Raw genomic sequence first — 6,894 nt, 5'->3', positions numbered from 1 at the left:
AAAGAAGGAAAGAAAGAAGGAAAGAAAGAAAAAAAAGAGAAAGGAAGAAAAGAGTGAGAAAAAAGAAAAGCAAGAAAAATGGAAAGAACGAGAGAAAGAGAAAGAGAGAGAAAGAGACAGAGAGATAGGAGAAAGAAAGAATAAAGAAAGAAGAAAGAAAGATAGCAAGGGAAGAAAAGAAAAGAAGGAAAGAAAGAGAGAGAGAGAGCAGAAAGAAAGAAAGAAGGAAAGAAATAAAGAACAAAGAGAGAAAGAAGTAGGAAGGAAAAAAAGAGAGAGAGGAAGAAAGAAAGCAAGAAGAAGGAAAGACAGAAGAAAGAAAAGAGATAAAGAAAGAAAGGAAAGATAGTAAGGGAAGAAAAAGAAAAGAATGAAAGTAAAGGAAAGAAGAAAGAAGAAAGACAGAAACAGCAAAAGCAAGACAGTAAAAAAAAGAAATATAAGAAAGAAAGGAAAGCTAGGAAGGGAAGAAAAAGAAAAAATGTAAGAAGAGAGAAAAAAAGAAAGAGATAGAAAGAACGAGATAGAAATAGGGAAGATAGAAAGAAATATAGAAAGAGAGAAAGAAAAAAGAAAGAAAGAAAGAAGAAGAAAGAAGAAGGGAGACGAGAAAGGAAGAAAGGAAGGTAGAAAAGAAAGCAAGCAAGACAAGAAAGCAAGCAAAAAAGCCTACAGCACCCGGTATTCCCAGGCGGTCTCCCATCCAAGTACTAACCAGGCCCGACCCTGCTTAGCTTCCGAGATCAGACGAGATCAGGCGCGTTCAGGTGGTATGGCCGTAGACGCCAGCACGGGCGCCTGGCTGCCCCAAGAGCCCGGCCCAGGCCTGCCCGCCGGCTTCCAGCTCGCAGCGCCAGCCCGGGTCGCCGGGCTCTGATCGGGACCCCCGAGCCACTCGCCCGTGGCCTTCCCCCGGCTCCCGAGCTCCCGAGCTTCCACCACGTCGGGCCCGCTCGGAACAGGGAGTGCTCCGAGGCGTCAGGGCCCAGGGCCCACGATCCTGGGACCCCGTCCGGTCCTCCGCCCTGTCGCGGAGGTATTCTTTTGGATCCCTGGCCGCTCAGGAGCTCCTGCGAGGCCCCCTCTTGCCCCCCCACCCGGAGCCGTCAAGGCTGGCGAAGGGCGAACAGCGTATCAAGTATCTTCTCTGACCAAAACAAAATAGACTTAAAAATCAATAATAGAAGTAAACTGATAAACTGACCCTTTTTCTTTCTGGAAAGTAAAGACACACTGCTATGGTCTGAATGTCCCCCAAAATTTATATGCTGAAATTTATTTGCCGATATGATAGTATTCAGAGGTGGGCACTGGCCTGGGGTGGTGGCTAACGCTGTAATCCCAGCACTTTGGAAGGGAAAGGCAGTCAGATTGTTCGAGCCCAGGAGTTCAAGACCAGCCAGGGGCAAAATGGCAAAACCTTGTCTCTACAAAAAATACAAAATTAGGTGGGCGTGCTGGTGCAGGCCTGTAGTCCCAGCTACTCAGGAGGCTGAAGCAGGAGGACTGGTTGAGCCTGGGAGGTCAAGGCTGCCGTCAGCCATGATCAGGCTACAGGCTACTGCACTGCAGAAGGGGCAATAGAATGAGACCCTGTCTCAAATAAATGGATAAATAAATAAATAAAGGGTAAAGAGGGTGGGTTCTTTAGGAGGCGATTATCTCATGAGGATAGAAGTCCTTATGGATGAAATTAGAGCCCTTAGAAAAGGACTTGAGTGGCTTCATTCCCTCCGTCTCCTCCGTGTGGGGACACAATGTTCTTCCCCTCTGAAAGATGAAGCAACATTGTGTCATCTGGGAAGGAGAGACTGGGCCCTCGTTAGACACTGAATGGGCTGATGACTTGATCTTGGACACCCCAGCCTTTAGAACTGAGAGAAATAAATGTCTGTTTTTTATAAATTACCCAGCCTCAGATATTTGAACGGATTAAGATATTTTCTTAAACAACCAATGGGTTAAAGAAGAAACCACAAGAGAAATCAGAAAATACAGTTGGGTGTCAGTATCCACAGGGGATTGGTTCCAGGACCCCATAAGTAGGCCAACATCCACACAGAGTCAAGTGTTGCAGTTGGCCCTGTAAAACCTGGGCATTAAAAAAGTTAGGGCCGCTGTGTCCTCAGGTTTTGCGCTCTGTGAATACTGTCTTTTCAATCTGCCTTTGGTTACAGAAGCAGAATTAAGGAAGTCAGAGGACCTACTGTATTTATTGAAAACAATTCCTGTATAAGTGCACCCTTGCAGTTCAAATCCATGTTGTTCAAGGCTCAGCTGTACTCAGACATGAATGAAGATGAAAACACAGCATAGCACAACTTTGGGATGCAGTAAAAGCAGTGCTAACAGGGAAATTTATAGCGGGAAATGCTTACCTTCAGAAAACCAAAAGAAAGCCGGGCGTCGTGGTTAGTGCCTGTAATCCCAGCACTTTGGGAGGCTGAGGTGAGCGAATCACCTGAGGTCAGGAGTTCGAGACTAGCCCGAACAACGTGGAGAAACCCTGTCTCTGCTGAAAAGACAAAATTAGCCGGTTGTGGTGGCAGGCGCCTGTAATCCCAGCGACTTGGGAGGCTGAAAGCCTTGGCCTTGACTTCTCTATCAAATATTTAGAGAACTGATAGTAATCTTTCCTAATCCTCTGAAAAACTGGAAGAGGAGGGAGTACTCCCTAACCCTTTCTATGAGGCTACAATTGCCCTGATACCAAAGCAAGACAAAGATTTACAAGAGAAAACTGTAGAAGAATATCCCATATGAAGATCGATGTATAAAAATCCTCACCATATCCTAGGACTGTGAGGTGAAATGCATCACAGAAAAGGAAAGCCAAGCAGAAGCCTAAAACTAAACCCCTAGTCTGACCGGGCGCTGGTGACTCACCGCCTTTCATCCTAGCACTTTGGGTATCCTAGCACTTTGGGAAGGTGGGTGGATCACCAGAGGTTGGGAGTTCCAGACCAAACTAACCAACATGGAGAAAACCCGTCTCTACTGAAAATACAGTATTAGCCAGGTGTGATGGTGCATGCCTGTAATCCCAGCTACTCAGGAGGCTGAGGAAGGAGAACGGCGTGACCCCCGGGAGGCGGAGCTTTCAGTGAGGGCCGAGATCCTTGCCACTGCACTCCAGGCTGGGTGAGAGAGCGAGACTCTGTCTAGAAGAAAAAGGTAAAAAAGAAAAGACAGACAGAAAGAACAGACAGAAAGGACGGAAGGAAGGAAGGAAGGAAGGAAGAAGGAGGAAGGAAGGAAGAAGGAAGGAAGGAAGAGGCAAAGACAGAAGAAAGAAGAAAGAAAGAGAAAGGAAGAAAGTGAGAAGAAAGAAAAGTAAGAGGAAAGGAAGATGAAATAAAGAAAGATAAAGAGAGAGAAAGAAAAAGACAGAGAGACAGGAGAAAGAAAGAAAGAAGGAAAGAAAGAAAGAAGAAAGAAAGACAAGAAAGATAGGAAGGGAAGAAAAAGAAAAGAATGAAAGAAAGAAGGAAAGAAAGAGAGAGAGAAAGAGTGAGAAAGAAAGAGGGGAGAGAAAGAAAAAGGAAAGGAGAAGGAAAGAGAAAGAGAGACAGAGAGGAAAAAAAGAAGAAGACACACGAAAGAAAAAAAAATGAAAGATAAAGAAAAGAAGCAAAAAAAGAAAAATGGAAGTAAGAAGGAAAGAAGAAAGAGAGAGAGAAAGAGCGAGATAGAAAGAGGGAGAGAGATATAAAAAAAAAGGAAAGAAGAAAGAAAGAAGCTAAAGAAAGAAAAAATATAAAGAAAAAAAAGATAAAGAAGGAACGAAAGAAAGAAAAGAGCTAGATGGATAGAGAGAAAAAAGGAAGAAAGAAAAAAAAAGAAAGAAAGAAAAGAGAAAGAAAGAAGAAAGAAAGAAAGAAAGAAAGAAAGAAGAGAGTGAAGAAAAGAAGGAAGGTAGAAAAAGAAAGAAACAAAAGCAAGCGAAAAAGCCTACAGCACCCGGTATTCCCAGGCGGTCTCCCATCCAAGTACTAACCAGGCCCGACCCTGCTTAGCTTCCGAGATCAGACGAGATCGGGCGCGTTCAGGGTGGTATGGCCGTAGACGCCGGCACAGGCGCCTGGCTGCCCCCAAGAGCCCGGCCCAGCCCTGCCCGCCGGCTTCCAGCCGGCACCGCCAGCCCGGGGTCGCCGGGCTCCAATCGGGATCCCCGAGCCGCTCGCCCACGGCCTTCCCACGGCTCCGGAGCTCCCGAGCTTCCACTACGTCGGGCCGCTCGGAACAGGGAGTGCTCCGAGGCGTCAGGGCCCAGGGCCCACGATCCTGGGACCCCGTCCGGTCCTCCGCCCTGTCGCAGAGGGATTCTTTTGGATCCCTGGCCGCTGGGGAGCTGCTGCGAGGCCCCCTCTTGCCCCACCCACCCAGAGCCGTCAGGGCTGGCCAAGGGCGAACAGCCGGCCCAGCCGCGCGTGGCCTTTTTCTCACAACGCCCCCACCACGGTCGCTTGTCCCGACCAAGACCCGGCCGGTGGGCAAGAGGGCATGGGGGGTGGGGTTTGGGGGATGGCCCTGCTTTGCCCCGGGCTGGCACTAGAGCCGGCAGCCTGATCCCTGGCGAGAGGGACTGAGAGAAACCCAGACACACCCCACCACCACCAGGAGCAAATCCACAGCCCCACACACAGACATACCCGGTCGCTCGCGCGCGGGAACCCACACACGCGCGCGCGCTCACAGACACACACACACTCGCGCGCGCGCGCACACACACACACAGACACACACGCGCACGCACACACGCACAGACACACACACACACACACCACACAGACACACACATGCATGCACACACAAACGGCTTGAAGGAGAGCAAGGAAGGGATAGATGGAGAGATTGAAACCCAGGGAGGGAGAGAGACAGCGATCGAGAGAGACAGGGGAGGTGGAGAGGTAAAGAGACAGAGAGAGGCAGAGACAGAGAGAGGGACAGAGAGACAGAGAGAGACAGAGAGAGAGAGAGAGAGAGAGAGAGAGAGAGAGAGAGAGAGAGAGAGAGAGAGAGAGGAAAGGCGACAGAAGTAGCGCGAGGTGCAGGGGCAAACCCAGAAGAGAGAGGGGCAGGGAGCTAGAGAGCGAGAGCGATAGAGCCTTGGAGAGGGAGCGCCTGCTCCGGTAGGCAGGGCCCTTTTGAACAGGCCGGGATAGGGTGGAGGGGACTTGGGCTGGGCCAGAACAGGGTGGCCAGGCCGTCCATGCGAGAGGAGCAACGGAGCGCTGAGACGGGTTTTGTCTTGGATTAATTGCTTGCTTTGGAGGTGGGTTTCGTAGGCTCCTTCCTTTGCTGGCACCCTCCTGTGCTCTTTCTGCGGTGCGGTGGGCCCCTTGATTTGCAGAGTGCGCCCGCCCTTTTGGCGGGAGCCGTGGCACCGGGCGTGCCCACGGGGCCCGAGGCCTGGGTCTCTGGCGTGTCCTCGGGACTGGAGTTTACACGAAGTTGGTGGCAATGGGAATCCGGGTGCCCAGGGACTGTTTTCCTGGTGGCTGGCGAAGCAATGTCCTTCCCCCGGATAAAGCAGCCCCTGCGTTCTGGAGCGGAGGTCTTGGCTGGCGTCTGTGGCACCCGCTGGCCCTGCCCGCCCCTTCTCCCGGTTTGGAAGGTTGCGGCGGCGCCCGCCCGACGAGTGGATTGAATCGCCTGGGCGTTCCGGGAGCGGGAAGGCACCGGGAACGGCAGGGAACCCGCGCCTGCGCCTTTGGGCTCCGGCCCCCTGCCCTCCAGGGCTGGAGCCGGGCTCGGGCTCCTGGCCGGGCGGCGGCGAGGCGGAAGCGGTGGGATGCCGCTGCCCGGTGGTGCTTTGGTGGCGGACCCCCAGGAGGAGGTCCCCGGCTGCGGCGGGGGTGTAGGCGGGCGACAAAGGGGGAGCAGAGTCCGGGGAGTTCGGGAAGCATGGCGATAGTAGGGGCAAGGGAGGGAGAGGGGAAGCCACAAAAGCCTACAGCAGGCCGGGCGCGGTGGATCACGCCTGTAATCCCAGCACTTTGGGAGGCCGAGGCGGGTGGATCACGAGGTCAGGAGATCCAGACCCGCCTGGCTAACACGGTGAAACCCCGTCTCTACTAAAGCTACAAAACATGAGCCGGAGCCGGGCGCGGTGGCGGGCGCCTGTAGTCCCAGCCGCTTGGGAGGCTGAGGCAGGAGAATGGCGTGAACCCGGGAGGCGGAGCTTGCAGTGAGCCGAGATCTTGCCACTGCGCTCCAGGCTGGGTGACTGAGCGAGACTCCGTCTGGAAGAAAAAGTAAAGAGAGAAAGAAGGAAAGAAAGAAGGAAAGAAAGAAAGAAAGAAAGAGAAAGGAAGAAAAGAAAGTGAGAAAAAAGAAAAGCAAGAAAAATGGAAAGAACGAGAGAAAGAGAAAGAGAGAGAAAGAGACAGAGAGATAGGAGAAAGAAAGAATAAAGAAAGAGAAAGAAAGAAGAGAAAGATAGCAAGGGAAGAAAAAGAAAAGAAGGAAAGAAAGAGAGAGAGAGAGAGCAAGAAAGAAAGAGGGAGAAAGAAGGAAAGAAATAAAGAAAACAAAGAGAGAAAGAAAGTAGGAAGGAAAAAAAGAGATAAGAGAGAGAGGAAGAAAGAAAGCAAGAAAGAAGGAAAGACAGAAGAAAGAAAGAGAGATAAAGAAAGAAAGGAAAGATAGTAAGGGAAGAAAAAGAAAAGAATGAAGTAAGAAGGAAAGAAAGAAAGAAGGAAAGACAGAAGACAGCAAGAAAGCAAGACAGTAAGAAAGAAAGAAAGATAAAGAAAGAAAGGAAAGCTAGGAAGGGAAGAAAAAGAAAAGAATGAAAGTAAGAAGGAGAGAAAAAAAGAAAGAGAGAGAAAGAACGAGATAGAAAGAGGGAGAGATAGAAAGAAAGAAGAGAGAAAGAGAGAAAGAAAGAAG

General features: G+C 50.3%; 2 non-coding genes across 2 annotated transcripts; both read right to left on the bottom strand.

The window, feature by feature from the left end:
- Positions 1-666: 666 nt before the first annotated feature.
- On the bottom strand, positions 667-784 carry LOC115895947. The gene has a single exon (XR_004056000.1). It is a non-coding gene; the product is annotated as a 5S ribosomal RNA (ribosomal RNA).
- Positions 785-3,948: 3,164 nt separating this feature from the next.
- Positions 3,949-4,067, bottom strand: LOC115895946. The gene has a single exon (XR_004055999.1). It is a non-coding gene; the product is annotated as a 5S ribosomal RNA (ribosomal RNA).
- Between the last annotated feature and the right edge of the window lie 2,827 nt (positions 4,068-6,894).

The sequence above is a fragment of the Rhinopithecus roxellana genome, unplaced genomic scaffold (assembly GCF_007565055.1).
Source record: "Rhinopithecus roxellana isolate Shanxi Qingling unplaced genomic scaffold, ASM756505v1 contig398, whole genome shotgun sequence".
NCBI classification, from domain to species: Eukaryota; Metazoa; Chordata; class Mammalia; order Primates; family Cercopithecidae; genus Rhinopithecus; species Rhinopithecus roxellana.
This window is presented reverse-complemented; position numbering and strand designations above follow the sequence as displayed.